The sequence below is a fragment of the Oryzias latipes genome, chromosome 16 (assembly GCF_002234675.1).
Source record: "Oryzias latipes chromosome 16, ASM223467v1".
Lineage (NCBI taxonomy): Eukaryota > Metazoa > Chordata > Actinopteri > Beloniformes > Adrianichthyidae > Oryzias > Oryzias latipes.
Genome location: NC_019874.2, coordinates 30,961,584 through 30,984,668, shown reverse-complemented (window position 1 = coordinate 30,984,668; position 23,085 = coordinate 30,961,584). Strand labels below are relative to the sequence as shown.

General features: G+C 41.6%; 1 long non-coding RNA gene across 4 annotated transcripts in view; it reads right to left on the bottom strand.

The window, feature by feature from the left end:
- The window catches only part of LOC105356055, a 71,398-nt gene extending 49,388 nt beyond the window's left edge, over positions 1–22,010 (bottom strand). For 2 of the 4 annotated variants that reach the window (XR_002292064.1, XR_002292061.2), the window contains exons 1-2: positions 21,778–22,010; positions 20,661–20,752 (exon numbers count right to left, since the gene is read on the bottom strand). This is a non-coding gene — a long non-coding RNA (uncharacterized LOC105356055). The remainder of the gene's footprint in view (positions 1–20,660; positions 20,753–21,777) is intronic. The other 2 variants (XR_910335.3, XR_002292063.2) reach the window with 2 other exon arrangements.
- Between the last annotated feature and the right edge of the window lie 1,075 nt (positions 22,011–23,085).

Genomic DNA, 23,085 nt, shown 5'->3' with positions numbered 1-23,085 from the left:
ATGCGCTAACAACATTTAGCCTGGATGAACATAAAAGCAATGAGGGAAATGCCACAACTTGGCTGCACATAAATATGTGGGAATAACATCAGTCTTTATTTTGTCGGGACACGACTGGAAACACAAATCTATGTGAATGTTTGAGCGGTTTCTAAGGACTGAGCGACATTTCTGCTTTGAAAAGCTCATACACCGCCCTAAAGCCGTAGTTTGAGCCGGCGGCCTAAGCTCTGGCCGGAGACGGGACACACGGTTCTCCTGAATTCGGCTGCTCGTTCACCCAGAGCTGCGGGACGGATGGCAGTCCGAGGCCTCCCACACGTAACAAAGCATCCTCCCCTCACCTCCAACACAAAACTTTAAGTCCGGCTGCTCTGCTCAGAGACACAGTTCGCTCCGTCCACCGGCAACCATGCCCGGACCGCGCAGGGTCCAGACGTCAGGGGGCACGAAGCGCTTCCCCCGGCGCCCCTCGCGAGGGGTGTCGGAAAAGATAGGAAGGGGGGGGGGGGGGGGGGGCAAGGGGCAAGGGCGGAGCGCAGAGTAGGCCTGGGTGAAAAATCGTTTGAATTAATTCATTTGATTTTTTTTTTACAGCCGATTTCAAAAGTAACTAAATCGAGTTTTTGTGTAATGGCGCATTATTGGCTCCAGAAAGTTTCCGTAGCGTTAGTTTCACACGGCGGTATGGCAAACGACAAACAACAACATCATAGCACACACGAAACAGCAAGCGACAGCATGGCTACCGGTGAGAGTGGGAAGTTTGGATTAGGATTTTGTGTTCAGAGGCGGAGGCAGCGGCGGCGGCAGGGAGGGGCTTGACCGCGACTCCTGCTGCTTCATCATCTTCTCTGTGGAGAAGACAGGGTTTCTTAAAACCTTAGGCCCCAGATATGTATTGTTAGTCCTTTAGAAAATGGTGCTACTCTCAAGGTGAATGTTTGTCTCCTTTTAGTCTAGACTACAAAGTGTGACTTAAAACGCAGCTGGGACTTTAAGTAAGTAACCTTTTTATTTTGGACAAGTGAAAACAAGTGTAAAATAACATCTTCTTTCACTTTCGGCTTCTCCCATCAGGGGTCGCCACGAAACAACCGTCCCTCGAGGATGAGTCGCATGGTTAACTTGGCAATGTTTTACGCCGAATGCCCTTCCTGACGCAACCCTCTCAATCCAACCGGGCTTGGGACCGGCACAGCAGCAGAGAAGGGAATAGGGAGCAGCCCGGAATCGAACCCAGGTTTAACGGACGGAAGGCGCCGCAGACCAGCACGAGCTAAACCGGCCCCCCAAGTGTAGAATCACATAATAAATAAAAATTATATACAACAAGAAAATTATATAAAACAAAATTATACAAACAACACAAGTCCAAAAGGGAGTGAGAAGAAGAAAAATCCTATACTTAACTTTGATTCCAAGAGTGTGTTGATTTATTTATTATTCATCCCAGAAATGGGGGTTACATTTGTCTTGCATTTGAATAAATAAAAGCAAAATGTACTTTAAGTTGTCTGCCGTTTGTACTTATTGCTTTCCTTAAGTGGGGGGGGGGAGGGGTTAGGCCATATCGCCTCTTCAGTTTACTTTCAGCATTTTTTGGATGCATTTACAATGAAGTGCATCTCACCAGGGTTCATTTGCAAGTAAACCTAGACCTGCTTTTTCAAACCATCCTTGTTGAGTTCATGGCAGAGTTCAGGTGGGCTTTCACACTTGATGAGCAGAGTTGAAAACTTGAGGAAATGAACTTTACCAATGACAAAACAAACGTGCATGGATGAACCCAAAGTGCTCCAAAGGGCAACGGCTATACATTAACCAGACAAAAAGCTTTTGCAGAAGCTAAAGATAACCTGCATCACAAGTTCCAACTTCTCTTAACACATTAGTCTAAGCTAATCACATCTTATCAGGAGTACACACCTTAAAGTAAACAGATAAGCAATTAGAACATGGCTTATTTGTCTGAACATCATCCACTACCATGCAAATGCAACATAATTGCCCAGTCGACCTTGAGTGACAAGTCATTAAATGATTGTTCACTACGGTTGATTATGATATGACAGGCGTTTCGCAGTGGATACATAACTAAAGTAAAGTGTGGATCACGTTATCGTGCTTCTGTTTGTCATAAAAACCTTTATGAAAGGCAGCCTTGCCGCAGTACAAATATTGATGTTGTACTTTCACAGCTGCAGAGGCTTCGGAGAGAACAGGAAGTGGAGAATGAGCAAATTCTGTGCATTTTTCAAAAAGGAAACAACATAAAATCAACAACGTGCTTATTTTAAGCGGTTCAGTATGTTACATTCATAAAAACAAATGTTAAGGCTAAACGTCATCATTGAAATGACTAAACTGAAGACCGTCAACCCTCCAACAGTGACTGAAGTAAAAAGTAAGTAAGTATGAAACCCTAGTACTTTTTATTCATTCCTCACATTCCATTACGATCAGCTCCAAACTATGGAGCAAACCTTGTAGTAGATGATGTTGCAGTACCTCCAAAGGACCAGTGGAGGCTGGCTTCAGAACAAAGCTATTCCCAATTAACTCCTTTGTTAATAAATCAGACTTTACACCAAATGTAAACTACGTACAGCACTGTGTCAAAATCCTTTTGCAATGCTGATCTGTTCATAAGAACTAGGCTGGGGAGTGTTTTTTAACTATCATATTTTCACAGCCATAGGGCGCACTTAAAAGTCCTAAATTTTCTCCAAAATGTACGGAGCGCCCGATGGTGCAGTCCCCCTAACGTGATGTTGCGGGGTTTTCGGTAAAGAGGACGTAGGAGAGGACAGCATGAGGTCAAGGGGGAAGAGAGGACGTGAAAGAAGCCACCCCCCTGAGTAGTACTAAAGTGCAGGTATGTGCATTATGCAGAACCACATCATTTTGGAAACTCAATGAAGCACAGTTTAAACTGCAAGCTATCAGCTACGTGGAGGAACATGGGAATAGAGTAGCTGTGAGAGACTTCAAGATGAATGAATCCATGGTTGGCAAGCGGAGGAAGCAGGAAAACGAACTCCGACAAGTCGAGAAGACGCAGCTGAGTTTCCGCGGAAACAAAGCGATGTGCCCCGAGTTGCAAGACCGACTGGACCGATGGACTAACGATCAGAGAACAGCTGGGAGAAGCGTCTCTACAGTCATCATTCCACTGAAGAGACACGATGGATGACGGATGGCGAACACACTTTAACTAAACGTGGGAGGCAGCGCCGGCAGAGTTACGTCACAATTTGTGAATGAATCGTAGATGCTTGGGCTAGAGCAGGGGTGGGCAATTCCAGGCCTCGAGGGCCGGTGTGTCTGCATGATTTCCAGATAGTCTTGCCCTACTCATGGCTGATTACCTGGTTCAGGTGTGTCCAGCCAATAATCTTGCCCTACTCATGGCTGATTACCTGGTTCAGGTGTGTCCAGCCAATTAGAACATGCCAGAGCAGGGTATGCTGGAAAACATGCAGGAATGCGGCCCTCGGTGCCCACCTCTGGGCTAGAGTGTCTCCTCGCACTGTTCTTGGAACTTTAGCAAAAGCCGGCGTCATTCATGAGGAGCCGCACGGCAAAGAGGCGAACTCTGACGATGACGAAAGGGAACCTGGCGTGTTTGATAGAAACTTAGCCCAGCTGCTCATTTCAGAAACAGAAGATGAGGAGTTTGATGGATTTTTGGATCCTGATTGATGACTGAAAAAATTAAAAATAAATCACAACCAACTCAGTTTTGCTCCCGCTGCCTTTTTTTAAAACACACACTGGTGTGCATGTTTTACCAGTATGTGTCAATACCCGTGCACTGAAACCCGGTGCGCTTTTTGTATGTGTTAAATATCAAAAAGCATCCATAACTGAAACTGAGCCCTGTAATCCAGTGCGCCCTATGGTCGTGAAAATACGGTAGCTTTTTTATTAGATCTTAAAAATTAAAGGCATTTCTTTATGTTAGGGGGTGCACAAGATAAAAATTAGTGTTCCCTTGTTTGTGACAGTAGTTACATTCTAAAAAACATGCAATATGCAAAATATAATTATGTTTATTTTTTACAAAATTTCTCAATGTTTTTTAAGGATGTTAAACTCCTCACTACACACTTTACCCTTTTTATAAGACAGACATGAACATTTTCACACATTTCCTTTAACTATAGAAGTTTAAACCTTATTAGTTTCTCTTCCATGATCAATTTATAAATAGTTGTCACTTCTGTGAATTAAAAAGGTCACCATCCATACGTCACTACCACATCCTCGTCCCTAATTGGTCAAAGTTCAACCTAGTTTAGCTTGCAAAGTGCATTCAATGTCCCCCTATTTTGTATGTAGAACCCAAAAACAGTTGTAGAAACCTGTGTAGCAACGTGTGAACGAGAGAGTTTCAAACATGGAAACCCGAAACGTACATATGGGCATGTTTACAAAGACTTTTCATTGGAAATGGTCGCTTGAATGCGTGTGCAGAGGGCAGTGTGAACCTGGCTTCACACGCAAAACTGCACACAAAAAAATCAGCAATACTGCAAAACCGCAAAAGGTCAACGACTTTATAATAACGAAGGTCCCACCCTAATGTTCTACTCTGGTATCAACTGAGTTGAAGTTACACTTAAGGTAATATGGAGCAAGCCCGTTCATTCTTGAACACACACGAATACACACAAGAATTTGAAAATAACTGAGACTTTGACCTCCATCCATCAATTTTCTTAACCCGCTGTATCCCTTTCAAGGTCACAAAGTTGCCGGACCCAGTCCTGGCTACTGTTGGGCAAAGGCGGGGTACACCCTGGACGGGTCACATGATCACTCCCACACATATTCACACATCCACACCTAGAGGAACGTATGAAGCAGGTTTTTGGACAGTGGGAGGAAGCCAGAGAGCCCAGAGAAAACCCACGCAAGAGCATGCAAACTGCAGACCCAGACCTGTGATTTGGATTTCAATATCTGATTGGTGTGTACATTTATTACTGATTTTCTAATAGAAAATGTTCCTACATGCACTTCTTCAGGTTAACCCACCTTGTCATGGTCAAATGAAGTCATTATTCCTCCTAATTACCCCGATGACCCTTTGTCTCCATCTGTCTGCATGGGTGTTCAAGTATTTGCGTCTATGAGCACGTGCACCACTGCCCTTCATAATCAGGGGTCTAAAAGCCCCCCCCCCAACGCTCTTGCAGTGAATTGCTCACAGCTGTGGGCCCCTTGTGGCGTTGGCAGCCTCTGCCCCGTCATCAAGCGTCCGTCGATCTGACCTGCTAATTTGGAGCATATGTAAGTGCTCTTAAAGTGGCGGGCCTTTTGACACTGCGCAAACAGCAGCTGCGGCAGCTGCCCCCAAGGAAAGCTTTATTTAATTCAATTACGTCTTTTGGAGATATGTAAACGAGGAGGTGTGGGAGGGGGCCCTGTTCAAGAATGGAGGCTATCGCTGCCTTTAACTCCTTCAGATCCAATAAGATCCCCCCCAATCTTGTTTGATCGCCTCTTTTCCAAACAAAAAAAAAGTCCATGCCCAGGTGGCTCAATGGGCTTGGCTTCAACCCCTCCACACTTCTTCTAACTGTCTCTGTGGTGGAGGGCGTCTGAGGGGGTGGGTAATCAGGGTCAGGATCCTCTGCCACACTGATCAGTGCATCTCAACCCCCGGGCAGCCCTGCAATTAATGCGCTGTTGAAAAGGAGCAAAGATATTCACCATCTGGCAATTAGTGCTCATCGGCTCCTCTCCGTTGCCTCTCTGAGCTCTAAACACAATTGTGATCTTGTTCTTATTCCAGCATCAGCGCCTCACACTGACTGGCCCAAGGCCCATTTGCCGCTCAGAGGGTCTATATAGGAATGAACGAGTGCAGGATCGCAATCCAGGGCAATTCAGAAAGCCCTCTCGTTCTCGAAATGGAGCCGTAATAACAAGTCTTTTAGTTGTTTTTTTTTTTTTTTAGTCCCCCTCCCCTTCACCGCTCAGGATTCATCCCATTGCTTCCAGCCCCAGCTGCTGCTGGCCTGAAAAGGGGCTTTGGAGAGACTGGTGTCATCAAATTAACTCTTTCTCTCTGGATGGGAGCAAAGGTTGCCGCCATCGCCCGTCACCACTCTTTTTTTTTTTACCACATCAATGATGTTATGATTAGTCATTTTGCTGCCAACAATGGCCACCAAATGCGTGTGAATGCCCTTTCCCGTCAAAGAGGATGGGGGAGCTGCTGAAAGACATTGATTTGGATAGAAGTGAGAGATGTTTCCAGGGTGTTTTTTTTCTCCCCCCCTCACACGCTCATTGTGAAATTCAAATCTGGCGATGACAAACAGAGTGATTACGTTTGAAATTGATCTGGTGAGGTTTGAGCTGCAAAGGCTTAACCTCCTCATTTGGCTTGAGTGAATCCAAGTCAATGGTACAAAGGAGAGGCAAATATGAGGAAGTGGAGGGTTTGGAGAAACAAAAGCACGGCACAACCAACATTTGGCCACAAGTTCCTGCTGCAAAGATTAGAGTGAGAAGATGCTGAAGTTGCATCACCTGTAGAGGTCATCGACTCGAGAGGAAACCTCACGTCTCCCCTTGATCCGCTGACCCCCCATCTCTCTCATCTTTAATTGCTACCACCACCCCTACAGCAAGCCGCCGCTATTGTGCTTTCCTGTAAAGTGATAATTACACACATTGAATTATTAACAGTCATTATCAAAGCTTGTGCTTAACTTGTTTTGTTGTAGAGGGGGTTCCTGTGATCTTGGGCAGTCATTACTTATTAACAAACTGGATGCTTTTCCCCCCAGTCGCTGCGTGTCGATGCGTGGCGTTAATGACACTCTCATCCTGTTTGCCCTCGTTTCAGCTCCAGATAAATGGGAAAAATAATATTGGGGTTATGACTGAAGGAGGAAGGCGACGCAAAAATTGCTATTTATTGGCCTCAGATGAAGTCATTATCATAAAGGGAAATTAATTAAATCAGTATTTTCAGTTGACTGTTTACATAGCCAAGAAGTGTCTTCTTAATATTGGTTTGGCTGAAATAAATTCTGTTTGTTTGGGAGATGTGCAGTAATAAATAAATATATTAATGATCAATCAATGCAACAACTTCCAGTTAATGCTCTAGATGAATGTTGACACATGATAGGAGGGCTTTCTTGGGCTGGAAACAAAGGTTACTAAAGCTTTACTCTGCATCTGTACAGGGGTTGACCCATATAAGGGGATGCAGGTTTTTGGGTTGTCCGAGTCCGTGGGGGGTGGTAGAGAGGACCAGCCGGATCTAAAGGGGGGCGCAGGTGTGTCTTCCAGTTCTCTTGAGACTCGACCGGCCCACCTCAAGGAAAATGGGATTTACGTGTGATAAGTGTACTATGAAGTATTCATAAAGCTAATGGAAGTTCCACGCACTTATGACATAAAGCTAATGCTGTCGTATAATGTTCGTACGCCACACTCTGGTTGCTATGCAATTCCTTCTGTTGTGACACCATTGATAAGAAGTTCATTCTGCATGCTGACCCAAAAACATGAATCGAAGAACAACCTCAGGACAGTAGAATAAGATGCTGAACACGGAATCATGGAGTCTTCAGACCTTGAGCTGCATGGAACGTCTTTGGGTTGAACTGGACAGAAGACTGAAGAACTTCTGCAGGAGACTTGAAAAGGACTTTCTCAAGAATATTTCCATCTATATTGCAGAAAAAAACTGCAAAAGTGTTCAGCTGTTTTTTATGTAAAGGAGCAAGTGTCAAAAGTTTAGCATAGTTTGGCATTTAAATCAATTCCAGGACATTGTTTTTCAATTGAAAAACAGGAAACATGATTATCAAACGTTTGGCAAATCAGTTCAAACTTTTAGGTGTAATAGATGTGTTTTCATTTGACTCGCAGCCTCCGTCATACAACACAAACGCTAAACCTGCCCAAAGTCTGGGCCTTGAGTGAACGTTTGTGGTCGACTTGTTCTGAAATATCCTCCGTGACCTTCAAAAAGCAACCATCTGCCTCTAAACTTGGCTTTACCCAAATGGAGTGAGCGTATGGAAATAGAAAGACAAACACTGAGGGCAGAAACCGTGTCAGACAACTGTGACCAGGGTACCATTTCCAACCCCTCCCTGCACAGGGGACGTCTGCTGGGGACTAGCGGGGGCCTAAAGGACACAGGTATCAAAGATGAAAACAAGTCTGAGGAGCCCTTAAACAAATCTCAAACAGGCTGACCGCACTCATTGAAGAGAGGTGGGTAGGGAGGGGGGCGCACATGCAAATGTGGCGTTTGTGTGAGTGGCGTGACGAACCGCAGCCAGACAGAGACATAGAGTCGCAGCGACTCCTCACCTGCAGGACTTCCTCTCAACCAGAACCCCAACATTCATCCGCCTTTCTCTCCTTTTATGCCTCTTTCCGCTCTTTTGTTTTGCCTTTGTTAGCAGCTTTAGTTCAGACATAGGTCACCAGTGTACATTCACTCAAACAGACATCGCCGTGTGTCAGGTTTCATGTTTCCTAGAGAAAATGAAAGCATTCCTGTCAAAACTGATGCTTACAAGTCCCTTTTTCTAAGTCCGGTACAGTACCAGTACCAGTCAAGATAACTTGAAACCACACCTGAGTGTTCAATTCATTTCTAATTTTCCATTCAAAACCAATTTTCTTTGGTTCCAAGCTGTGTTCACATTACTAATGATGTAAACTGAACAAAAGGGGGGCTTTAATTACTTAAGTTAAGGAGTCTTGTATCTAAAACTAAGAGAAAGACACTTTTTCTCATTAAAAAAAAAAAATCACAGAAATCACAAGCAATTTTCTATTTTGCAAGTCAGAAAGTGCAACAAATGTTGGCCAAATTAGTGTGGCATCGTCAGACTTGTAACTGGAGAAAACAGAATCCAACATCTAGTTGACGTTTTCAGAACTACCTGAATATCAGAATATTTTAACCCCAAATTTCATCAAAAGTTTGTGTATGGTTTTGTAGAAACTTTTCTATTAAACTGTGGCTTTTGTAATAATAACAATCAAGGAAAGGTGAAAACATGACTGGAAAACGTTCATGAAAATGTTTGTTTTTTTCCTCTAAAGACAAAAAAGTCGGTTTGTAAGACGTATTCTCTGCTAGTTTAGATGAAAGGACTGTGAGTCTGTTCTAGTTGTTCTGTTTCTATTGAGGTGTTTTTTTTTGTTTTTTTTGTTTCTATTGAGGTGTTGAGCATCTTAATTTATTGTCTTCTAGTCATGGATCTACTGGAACTAATCTTTGAGGATGGAAAACTGTGGAGAACATTTTCGAGATTTGTTGTTTAATGATCCAAAACAGCAGAGATGTTGATGTTTTTATTTCCTGCTGAAGTCAACCAGGAAGTTGACAGAAAATATTAAGAGTGTGACGTTGCTTAAATTCATAAATAACATATCCTTCTTTCTAAATCTTTGTGTTTTTATCTGTTTTGTTGGTTCTGATCTCCGGTTGTAATAAAGGTTGGAATGACGCTGATTGAGTCCACTTTAATTTTCACACATCCAGGTTTGCTCAGTGAATTGTTGATCTTGATTGATGAATCGGATCGCAGTTTTAATGAGGGAGGTGTTGCTTTGTCAGGTGAGTAATCATGTTTAAATCAACAAAAATCTTCATTGTTTCATGTCTTCTAGCTGCCCCCCCCCCCCATTCTCTTCTTTCTCTACATTGAACAAATGGGTAACAAGCGCCACTTTGTACCTCTCTTCTCCCTTAGATCCAGAGTGAGGAGTCTGATTAAATAATCATCGGAGGAGTGGCGTGCGTGCGGCTTTCCCCCTACTCCTCACCTTGGGGACATATTGTCCCCTGTCACTGAAACCTCGGGGACAGAAGGCTCCGCCGTGGGGAGGCTCGACGGGGGAGCAGAGAGCTGATGAAACGAAGATCGGGTAATGAAGGCATGGCCCGTGGCTTCCGCGGCTCCGCCATATGTTTCACCAAATGCAAATTGCCCCCCAATTCAAACAACTTTTTCATCTTGATATATGCAAATGTGTTTATAAACGCTGCCTTATAAATATAGCATTACAGTTTATCCCGAGCGAGCTTTGCATCAGTCCCTCCCTCGCTCGGGTGAAGTGGCGGCGCAGTGTGACGAGCGTTAACAAACAGGCGGCGAAGCTGGAAGTGCTTAACGGAGTCCTGGGGGACAGGAAGTACGATGGTCAAATTGGGAGAGGACCGCCGCCTGACCTGTGAGCCAATGAGAGCAGCTCCCGCAAACGCATCATCCAATTGGCAGGCATCACTCAAAGCCACCAATGACGATGCAGCAGGCGCACGTGAGGTGGTCACTAACTTGAACTTTTGACATTCTCGTTTTGTTTTCCATCTGAACGTGCAAAAGTCGATCACAGAAAAACAAATGCATCTCAATAGTTAAAGCCGCTTGTGTGTGTTTGTGTTCGTTTGTGTGTTTTGTGCTCACAGCAACAAATCCCAAACATCCACATCAAAGCTCCAAAATGTTAAATAATGACTGCAATCTAATTAACGTGATTGAGCTAGCCAAGAGCTAAACAGCGTTCTGATCTGACCTGGAAAAAGTTTGTGACACGTCTTCATCACAAAAGGGGGGGGGGGGGCGTAGTTGTTTTTTTGTTTGATTTTCATGAACGAGTTCCATCGCCGCTGTTCAGGCCTCTGGGGGTGTGGTCAGGTGTCAGTCGCTGTGGAGATGATCAGATTGTCACAGCCTCGCTGGTCCCCTCAGAGACAGAACCTGAGGGGACGCCTTTGCCAATGTCTTCATCGTCGCCCACGGCAACAGCAGCTGGCAGCTCTGGACCGAACGGTGGGCGACACGGGCCAAGTGGGTCAAACCTCACAGAGCCGAAGAGGCATATGGCGTGCTGATGTCGTTGCACGGAACAGCGCATTATAGGAAGAGTGGGAAGGACTTAAAAAGTTTCAGCGAAGTTAAACCACAACACGATTGTTGTAAAAGAATATAACAACTGCACAGAAATAAAGTAGATCTTTTCTTGAACTAACATTACAGAGCGTTTGATTATTTTTGGCTCTATGAAAAACCTCTAAATTTCAAAAGTTCAAATGTTTCATCAGTTATAATTTCAGAAACTGCTTTAAAAGTTCTTTTTGGATTAGTTTTCATTACAATCCAAACATTGGCAGACTTTATCTTCCGTTTTAAGTTTTAAGTTTTAAAGAAATAAAAAAGAATCTTTTATCAAAAGATGGGGTTTAATTTATCCTTCACCCTGAGAACACACCAAAAAAATTCAAAATCCAAATCTGTTGATTTAAATCTGTATTTTAAAGCTGGAATTGACGAAGAATCCACACGTTCTTATCCCAAGATGGCACTATATTGATGATCTATATTGATGATTGATGATGAATGGAGGGGGGGGTCCAGTACCAACATGCTCATGAAGTTTGAAAAATAAACAGAAAAAGTTGTTTATATTCCCCGGCAGCAGTGGATGCAGTTTATTTCTCACAGAGAAGCAGCTTTGGAAAAAAAAAACTTACAATGAAGCTTAATATGCCGTACAGGTCTTTAAACTGGTGAGTGTTTGACCGCCTCCAGCATTTGGGCTAAAAGACTTGTGTTTGTGTTTGTGTGTGGCTGTGCGTGTGTCGCATTTGTGTGTGCAGCAAACAGCGTTCACATGGGCCTGTATGGAGTAACGTCGGGCAGGCAGCTCTACTTGAACACGGGTCTGCAGTAGATTGAAGATCACAGATTAACAGTGATCTTCAATCTACTGCAGACCCGTGTTCAATTGATCCCAGACGAACTGAAAGTGATGTGAAAGAGAAGCTGCAGTTATGTGTATTCTGAAAAACAAATGTTTTATGAATGATTCCACCTCTAAACAATAAGTCCTGGTGGGTTTGGTCAAAAACACTTAAATTAACCAATCAGAAGAGACCTGATTAGTAGTAGGGGTATCACCTATAAATTCTAAGGAAAAGTGTAAATATTGGTGCTTATAAGAAAACCTAAAGTGAATGCTGCCATAAAGGTTCATCTGATATGATTGAAACAGTTTCTGCTTTAGCATCAACATTTCCTTTTAAAACATTCTGTAGTTGGGATGAGTCTAGTGAACCCTGAGGGGCGGCTTTAGTGCTGGAGGGGTCTTTTCAAGTATCACAGACTTAAATGTGAAATTAATATAATTGCGTGTTTTATTTATTGCAGTTCCAAGCGCTATTTATTGCAGTTGCGTGTTCGATTTATTGCAGTTTATTGCAGTTACGATCTCTATTTATTGCAGTTGCCTGTTGATTTTAGCACACTTGTTTTCTCAATTTGAACCAGTTTGGACTAAAACAGATCTCAATCTACATTAATTGAATCTATTCATATTTTTCTACAGTTTTTTTTATAGTGTAAACTACCTAAATTAAAGTAATTAAAATGGACAAAATCTCGTCTAACCAGATTACCAGGTTTGTTACCAGGAAAATCCTTCAATTAAAAAAATAATTACATTTTTTGCTCAAAATGAAATTTATTGGAGTTTATTTTAGGATTTGAAGCATTTTAGCCTCAACTGAAGCTAATGACTAGTTAGCAGCTACAAATCTTTACAGCCAAAGAACAGAAAGCAAAAACCAGTCACCCAGTCTAACAACACCGCACCAGCCAACTATCCAGGCCTTGATGGATGAGCTGGTTAACCTCCAAGTTCGCCGTCGGCTCATTAGCCCGAGTGCTCTTCTGCTAATTCAGAGGGGTTATGAACTGGATGCTAATTAATCACAGACAGAGATGAGCTGACACGCAACAGCAGACAAAGCAGCGGTAATGCTCAGGTGTAGTTAGTGAGCAAATGCAGCGCTGCGAGGGCCGCCGCGTACGCCGATGTGCAAAAAAAACACGAGTAAGCAAAGAACGCAGCGAAGCAACTGTGTGATCACAGGGAGTTTGAAGCGGTCTACACAGAACGGTGTGACTCAAGCTCTTAATTGATCCTGTAGGAGAACGTGATGCTGTGGAACAGACTGACAGAATTTGTTCAAACATCTGAATTTTGTCACTTTTGACAAAATCAGACAAAACCTTTTCTGTTTCACTTATTGTGAAAGATGGATCAATATGAAAACTTCACGGTTTCCTGATACATTTATTAATTTATTAGGCTTTTACTCTTCAAACCGTCTTTTCCTTCTGAAATTTAAAAATTCCTAATTCTGTGGAACCTTATTGTTTTCTCATTTATTCGTTTTAATGTGTAGTATTTTTTCAGACTTCAAGTAACTCCACAGTTCAGGAGGATTTTTGTGGCCTTGCTCACCTTAAATTAAAGGCTTTATTTATTCATTATATGTATTTATGATTTATAAAAGCTTTAATTTATTGTGATAATATATGGTATGTGTACACGACTTTTCTAGAAAGTTTTACTGCGAATAAAAAGAAAAAGAAAAACCTGAAGTAAAAACCACCAACAGCAGATTCATCAGTTAAACCTGAGACGAAAACAACAATTTTGACGACTTTTTATTCCCATTTATAGGATCATTTAGGGAATAACAGCTGACAGCTCATTCAATGCATGTCTGCTGAAATGTGTCTAGAGCTACAATGGCTCCCTCTAGAGGACTAAGGCGGGAAGGGAACGGAGGCAAAACTCATGAATTTAGTTTAACAGTGAGTAAAAGTTTATTTTTGTCGAACCATTGTTTTAGTTTCCCTAACTCTGTATTTACTATTTTTACTACTTCTCTGAGTATTTCGACTTTAGATACTATACTTGTGTCATCTGCATATAAAAAGTATTTGAGACCATATAGCAAACTCATAGAATAATAAAATTATAGAATATTTTATTGTTTCTCCTTTATTGTTTTAGGAATGGGCAAAACACCTTGTGCCTCATAAAAAAAATATGAATAAAATGATTAAGGCCTCACATGTTTACCGGCAAATATTTCTAATGAAATTCACAAAAACTGGAGTCTGAACAGAAAGTCATGAAAGTAAACTCGACATTGTTGGGAAGCACTGTCTCAGGGCAAAGAGCCTCCACAGCAAAAACACATTTTAATCGCCTTTGGACTTCAGTCAATTCCATCTAAAGATTGTATGTGCATTTCATCTTTGTGTGACCGAGAGAATAAACAAAAATCATCCTAAACAAAAGGGTAACCGCTGTGCTCTGTGGTCAATCTGCTGTGTCTTCATATCCAAACGTTCAAAAACCCAAACAAGCACAGAAACATGGATGCTCCACTGTCCTCTATCATTGAAAAGCCCATTTTAAATAAGATCTGGATTATTTACCTCAAGACATCACACCCTGATTCCCTTTCCATCATTTCTTTTGCATAAAATGTTTTATGATGCCCCAAAAGCTGCTGTTAATGTTTGCTTTGTTCTGTGAGGAGTTTGACGAGACGACAAATACACTTTTAGGATAAAGCAAACACGTCTCACACAGTTGTCAAACGAAACATGCTGGGAGCAAAGGTAATGCACAGAAACCGGGCAGGTTGCAGCACTTGCCCACCAGAGGGCAGCAAAGGGCAATTTGGGTTTCTATGACATCCCTGTGGAGGTTTAGCATGACACACTTTTTCTTTAGAACAGACAACATTTCCTATTACCGAGATGTTGAAGACGTGAGGACCAGCAGGCTCTGCTGCTGTTTCTGCCTACAGCTCCAGTCAGCTTTGTTCTCTCTCTGCGGTAGCAAACATATTGTCTTCTTGACCACATTCAGTACAGTTTCTCTGACATCAGCAGAACTTCGGAGGGCACCCGCCCTCCAGCCCGCTTTTTACTTGCATATTAGACACTCTGATTCATCTAGGGCCTTGTGGAGAGGGTCTGGTGGAGGGGGGCACGGTGAAACATCCGTGCTCACCTTTCGCTGCCCCCCCCCACAATTTTAACTGCATGCTAGCAGCACACACACAGCAAATGCACACCACTCACAGAGGGACCCCGGAGTGGGGGGCTCTGCAGCTTGGCAGCGGTGGGGCACCCCACACTGGAGACCTCCTATTTTACCTGCAGCACACACACAGCACTCCCACACCTCCATACATGGGTGGGGTCGGGGGGGGGGCGGCCGGTCTTCACCCGCCTGGTCCTCTCCGGGCGGCCGGGCTTGTGGGTGGCCTGTCGGCTGCGGGAATGGTCGGGCATACGGCTGGGGGGGGGGGGTTCCTGCGTGGCGGCGGGGGGTGGGGAGGGTAACCAGATGATTGTGAATATGTGTGCGTGAGTGCATGGGTGGGACGGACCTGGGGGCTGGCTCGATGGGCTTTCCCTCCCCATCACAGAGAGGGGAGGGCACTGAGAGGGTTGGGGAGGGGGGCTCAGATATTTTGGCGGGGGGGGGGGGGGGGGGGGTTGTTGTAGTGTGTAGGGTTGTAGGGTTATGGGGGGGTGGCTGTGGGTGCGTGGTGGCTCCTGGGTTGCTCGGGTCGCGTGCCTGGGCTGGCTTGCGGAGACGGGGCGCCGGTCGGGTGGTGGGCGGCTCATGGGTTCTGGAACTTCGGAGGTCTTAACTTTAGGTCTTAACTTCCTGTAACTTCCTCCGGGAAACAAAAAGACCGATATGCAGCAATCAGAGCAGAGACACGTCTGACCTGGTGGGTTATCAGGTCTGTCAAATCCAAACAGCTAGCAGCTTTCATCCTCACCTTACTTTATCTTATTTTTTTGGATGCTGTAGTATCACGAGACCCGATGAGACGTGTGTAGTAAGATAACTTGGCGGCGCGTAAATTGTGAACAAACATTTGCCATATTAAAATAATCCAGAAAGTTAACTAAATCTGACAATTTTGTTAAGCATTTGTCAGCCTGGAGGATTCGGAGAATTACATCGACAAGTGTTTTGATACCTGCGTCATGGAGAAATCCAGCGCCACCGCTCCTTCCTCCAAACGTGGCCGTCCCGAAGATTCTCCCGGGGCGGCCTCCTCTCCAGGCAGCAACATGAGGAATAGATAAAAGGCTCTACAGCCTCGATTGCCGTTTAAACTTGCTGGAGATCCTTCACAGAGAATTCCATGGCCTGCGAGAGTCTTTGGAGTTCAGCCAGCAGCAGGTTCAGGAGCTCGCAGCGGAGAACCAGGCCCTCAGAGAGACCGTCAAGACTCAGAACAGCGTCACCGCTAGTCTTTCTGAGGAGAACCGCTCCACATCAAGGAAACCCTCCTGGATCTTCAGGCAAGGAGCATGAGGGACAATCTGGTGATCTCTGGGATTCCAGAGGAGGCAGGAGAAGACCTTCATAGAAGCCCAGCTGAAGCCCCCCAAGGAGGAGGTGCAAAAGATCAGTTTCCATAGAGTTCACCGGCTCGGAGGAAAGAGGCCAGACAACCAGCGTCCGCGTCCAATTGTGGCTAAAAGGGCCAAACTATCCAGCCTCTTTGGTCACCTTAATGTACACATTCCTGAAGCGGTCGGCAGCTCCAGAGAAGGCTGCAGCATCTTCACCTCGACACCCCAACAAGCCCTTTTCTGTTTGCTGAAACCGTCATTAAATAAGTGTCCTTCCTGAGGTGTGACATGGAGGACAAAAGGACAAAACTAAGGAGGAGTAGTTCAGATACATTACATTAGAATAAGAACTCTAGACTTGAAGACGTTGAGAAAACGTTTAAGCTTATTTCAAGAAGGCAAAAAAAGGGAATTTTTTTATTTCATTAAATACTTATTTTGGGTGTTGATGGGCAGTAAACTTAAATGTTCAAAGTACAAAGAACTAAACTGCTAACTGTGTTTGTGAGTAATAAATCTATTTTATGTAACACACTTTTCAGGGTCAAAAGCTCAACTTCTCCAAAAATTATCCCCAAACAAAAACCAGAAAAACACAAATGCCCTCCAATGGTGATAAAACCAACATGCAGATGTTTCTGCTGGTTTACGTGGAGTCCAGCAGATACTCCACCTGTGCTCCTGACCAGGTACAGCCGTTCCTCACAATCTGCATGAATTCCCATGGGCTTTGCTTCAACAAAGGCTATGTGTGGGTCAAGGGTACGAATGACATTCCAGCGTACTCTGTCACGTTTTACACTCACAGCAAACATCTACAGCCAAAGCCAGTGTTCTGAGCTCCAGAATAAAATGCTTTCATTCACAGCAACCAAACAAACCGTCCTGGGGGGAGGGTTTCTATATTCTATAGCACAGAATGCAATGAATGCGTTAGGGAGGCGCTAACACTATCTCAGGCTAGTGATAGCTGGCTGTGTATATGTACACACAGACAATTAAGCAGCCTTAGTCCCTTTTTACTTAAAGCTAGGTCTTGTAAAAAATTAAAAAATAAATAAAGTAGTGTTCCGTTATTAGGGCTGTCACGAGTTTCTAAAAACTTTCGAGATCTGTTCCCAAAAAATTGAGAACAAATATTTGTGATGCTCAAGATGTTGATATCAATTTTCGTAAAAACAGAGTTTAGTAAAAAATCACTACAAGCAATGTAAATATTGCTCTAAAATCCAGAACAATGCTGGATTTTAAGTTTATTATCTAACAAGCCAAATGCACTACTTAGGGCCGCAACAAGTTCCAAATAATCGAACATCTGCGATCTATCCCAGAAAAAACTGGTACAAATATTTGTGACTTTTGGGATCGCTTATTCGTGATCTTCATAAACGCTGTAGTGTGTAGTAAAAGAACACTTCAGGTCTTGTAATTATTGCTCTAAAATGCTGAATAATGTTGAATTTTATGTTTCCATGACAAACATTAGAATTATTGCGGCGGAGGTTGTATTTTTGTGTCTCTGTTTTCTGCTGGAGTGGGAGGCTTCCTGTTTTTGTTTGCAGACTGGTGTCCAAATTGTCCGGAGCACCTGATTGGACCAGGACCTCCAGCTCATCTTTTAAATACTGTATCATCATCTGTTGGAAATGTGATCCAAAACAGGATATTTATGTCTTGTTTACTGCGTAGTGAACCAGGAAATGACAGAAAAACGTTTGAGTGTGACATTGTTTAAAGTGACGAATATTAGTGTTTTTAAATCTTTGTGTTTATTTGTTTTAATTCTGATCTCCTGTTCTAAATAACGGTATAAATGATGGGGATTAATACATATTATCCTAATTTTCAATACTTCCAGGAGAAAGACAAACACATAGCAACCATTCAATCATAAAATATTAAATAGTAAGAATCATGATTTGATCTGTGAATCGTTGATCTTGATTCAGGAATCGGATTAACAGCTAAATTAGGATCCCAATGGTTGCATAGTTTTAACGAGCGAGTGACCAATCCGTTAATCCAATTAAAACACAGAGGACTTAATTTAGCTGCTTTCCACAGAGGCTTAAAATCTCTGTGGCCGCAGGGAAATTCACCGCAGCTCTTAATTATGTGTGAGGTCACGACTTTCGAAAGAGCGCAGATTCATTTAGCCTAAAACAAATGATCTCCGTCTCTATATTTGCTGAGCTTTGAGGGCCTGAAGCTCGAAGCTCCACACGCCCAGCAAAGCTTCTTTCTGCTGCAACTCTCACCGGGATGAATGTCTTGATTATCCTGTGAGCTGGATTGCAGTTAGCCCATAAGCAATGAAAACACTCGCGGAGACACTCTGCTTCTCGCCATCCTCTCATGAAGAGAAATCCCTCCAGACACTCGTTCATTAAACAACCAGAGAACTGATGTTTGCTCGGGCTGTAATTGCAGAATTATAAATTCCTAAACTCTGGTGTTGACTTTAGCATCTCTGATCCCCGAGTGGATTCTTCTCACACGGCTGTTTGGTGAAGAAAAATGTTTTAAACAAACCGCACTTTCGAACGAGTCCTGCAGCCCTGCTGTGGTGAAAGGAACACACGGTGTAATTGGGTCCTTTTACACGGCGATAAATTATGCATGAGTGTAATGGTCGGGGACTGTGGCCCCCGCTGACATGGAAACTGCAGGGGAACGAGACTCTTCAGGGAGGCAGCAGAAAAACTATAAAGTGCAATTGCTTAAGTGCAGACTCATTTAAGTTATTTGTGGTTTCTTTACGACGTTCTCATGAGGTCCAGATGAAAAAAAAAATAATAATAATAAAAGCAGCTTCCATTCATTTCTAAGAAGTCAAGCGCTGATGCATTTATGCGAGTTCACACATGAACATCAGCCGGAAGTTTAAGTTGTGTTTTAGCTCGTAGGCAAACCCTATAATCAGAATGAAGTGATTCCTGATTGAGATTTAGGGAAAAACGTTTCAGCCAGATCCCTTCAGAGTTACGTTTTTTAACTGAGTGCGACCCGATTCATTTTACTCTTTTCCTGTTTAATGTATGAATGAATAAAAGGGCTTAAACTAAAGACGATGTGCAGACACACAGATTTACTCACTTTGTTTCATTATACAAATAAATGCTTATAATAAACAATAGGTAAGATCATAAAAATTCTCCCAGTTTTGTAAAGTTTAAAAGCAGAGGAATCCAGCAATATAAATTTTATTTGTCTAAGTCAGTATGTGAAGTCAACCAGACAGGTGAAAACTAATCTCCACTGCTGAACTAAGAATCCCTTTCAAACCAATGTCTTGGCGGCAAATTTTACTTCCTTTAAACAAATGTTCATGGGATTTTATGAAACTAGAAGCAAATATCTAGAATTTGGTTAAAAAATCCCGACTCTGTGGGAACCGGTGTAGGAGTTATGGCGGTTTGTCAGGGGGGTAAGCACGGTCTGTGTACCCGTGATCACTTCTTTCATATAAAAACTGCAATTATCCGGGATAAGACGTTAAAAAAAAACTGATGTCTGGGTTTAAAAAGCTGAGGCTGCTCCCACGTTCCTGCCTAACCTGAGTGGCTCACTCATCTCAAAAGATTCGCAGGAATTATTTGTCATCACATTATTTGTGCATTTTTGAACAGCAGTTGTGGGTGGTGCTGGGTGTGTTTATTTGTGGTTGAAACAGGTTTGGACTTGAAAACAGTGTTGAAAGCTCTAATTTACACAGAAGAAATGGTCATGTCAAGAAATGTGGATTTACACCAGTAGATTTGACTCTCAAACAAAGGAGCTTCAAAAGATCAAATGTTCTGTTAATCCAAATCCTTTTCTCTCACTGACACTGAACACAGCTTGTTAAGTAACAGGACAAAAGGTCAGGAACTTATAATGACGATGAAGGCAACTGCAAACTCATCCAGCCAGCCTCAGATATTCAACAGTCTGCAACTGGATGTGCAGGACAGTCATGAAAAGATGTAGAAGGCTGCAATCTCACCATAAACATTTAAGCAAATCCAAACATTTGCCCCAGATATTCACTAAACGATATTCACGACCTGTTTCAGGATGAACCCCACCTTCACCCAACAGGAGCTGGGTTGGCTCCAGCTACCCTGTGACCCCAAAAAGGATTCGACTGGTTTAAAGAAAAAAGGACAGATCCTGGTAGTGAACAAATGCAAATAGGACTCAATTTCACCTGCTGCTCTCAGTCTTTGAGATACATTTGAGAAGTTCAAATTTCACATATTAAAGTGATCAAATACATTAAAGCAAACGTATTCACTTGTGTTTAACTGACTCGACATGTCGGAAGATTAGGTTCGATTACTTGACAGGTAAAAATACAGAAGTGGATTTGCGGCAGTACTCGTACAGAAATATTCATTCTTAAATGTTAAAATATACCTTCTGCCAGTATACCTGGTATCACTGGTGGGAAATACACTCTGCAGCTCTTTGCCCTCAGCATCCGTGCAGATGTCCTTTCCTGTCCTTTCAGAATGTCGGGGAAACTGCAGAGCAATAGATTCAAGTTTGAACATATTTTGTAAAAACAAAAAGTTTAGGTTAAGCGACAAATGAAAATATCTTTAGGTGTTTGTCTGTTTTTTCGGTTTAATTAGGTTAAATAGTGTAATAATTAGGTTAAAAATAGTGTTAGGATAATTTTCATAAAACACTGATGCTGAGCCTGAGATGACACCTGAAACCTTACAGGAGAAATTTTAGAAATAGTTTGCAACTTGAAGATTTAATGCAGTGCAGGTGCTGCACATTCTCTCCTTTTTTAGTTATTTTATACAATTTTCAGTTTTTTGGTTGAGAAAATCGAAGCAAGATTCCTAGTTTGGGAGTAAATTTATGTTTTTTTCCTTTGATTTAAGCAAATAATAGCTGTGAGGGTTTAATGTATTTCCCTTTGAAAAATGGCTATTATCACATTTAATTACAAAAATCTTTTTTTTTAAAAGACAGATTTTACAGATATGTTTAAAGCACTTTCTTTGCTTTAGACTCAAATTTTCCAAATGCATAATTAATGTATTTACCAACATTATTTCTTTATTTCTTCTAAGACCATTGGTATTTAAATTTAAAGGATTTTTTTTTCATTTTTACAGACTTAGTAACTTTATAGATCTAATGGAAACAAGTTAGTCTAATTGAGATACTTGACAAACAAAATGCTAATAAAATTACATTTAAATATTCATTTATTCATAAATACCTGCTTCGTGGATCCAAATTATCATTGTAAATGACGATTAGTTCTTAATTAACGTGCATGGGTTTTAAGAAAGTTAGTTAAATGAATCCATAACACCACTGCTCAACACTGAAAAGATTTGTTCAATGTTATTTCTCGTTAGACCTCATAACCAGTCATCACGGCATGATTGTACAACCCGCTGCTAGCATATGGTTAGCATAAAATTAGCTAACTATAGTTCAAATATTAGGCAATACACAACCGAACAAATATACAAAAAAATTCCAGCAAAACATGACAATTTTAATTAGTTTTAGACAAACGTACCTAAAGATGTCTTTAGACGAGACTTTTTTGACCGCTGACTGCCGGTAAGATACCTGCGTTTCCGGTTCGCGGGCTTACTACTTCCGGAAATACAGGAAGTAAGACAACAAAATCATGAAATGTTTGTTTGTTTTCTTAATTTTTAATTTCTATATATCTATACATCACCACAGTTAGTTTTTTTTACAGTTTATTTAACCTAAACAGTTTTTCATTATTTTACATTTTTTTGTATTTTGATTTAAATTTGATTTGAAATATTTTATTTCAAGAAATCAAAGCAAGAATAATGCACACAACAGATACAATCAGCAGTTATACATTCAGAGAACGTATTAAACTTCGGATAGTTAGACATAAATTATAATTTGAACTAGAATTATATTCTAATTATAATTATAATTATAATCAGAATTAGAATTATTAATTTTTATCTAATCAGAATTAGAATTATTATTAGACATTTTTTTTTATTTTGTTTGTTTGTTTGTTTTTTGCTGCCATTTTAATTTTATTTCTCACTTGTCAGAAATAATGTAAATCTAAGACTTGACTTACACTTCTACAATTTGCGAAAAAGATGCAATGGTTTACTACATTATTTTAATCTCAATTTAGTACTTTTAAAATTTAGCAAATAGTTTTAAGTTTAACAAAATTCTCTTTCTTGATTAAAAACAAATTTTGCATTTTAACCCAACTTATACCTCCTAAAATTGGGGAATGAAGCTCATTATAAATAACATCCCTATCTGACACTTTCAGTTTATATCAACACACGAGAAAAAGTTCTTACTGATAGAGGCCAAAATGAAATATAAACATGAAATCATCTTTAGTCAAAACTAAAGCAACTATAACTGATTTTTCCAGACGAAAGGAGCTTGTCTTTGTTAGTCCTATTCAAGTTGATGCATAAGTAATTAATTTAGGGAAAAATATGGAGTGGATTTATCTTCAATCTTTTTTATGAGTGTGAATCTTTTTATAAATGTTTTTTAAATTTAAGTATATATAACATTTGCTGCAGTCTTTTGAGATTATTTCAAAAGTGTTCCCTTAGTTGGGTGTTGGGTCATCACATCCTGCAAGAACGAAGCAGGTCTTATGCTTTCCAACCTGTGAGCCACCTTAACCCACTGTATATCAAAAGTGTATTTTATCTTTACTGGTCAGCCACATAGAGTAAGTAAGTAAGTAAGTAAGTAAGTAATCTTTATTTATATAGCACTTCTCACAGAGAACGACTCACAAAGTGCTTCACAAAGAAAAAAAAACAATATAAAATCAGTAGCGATACACAATAAA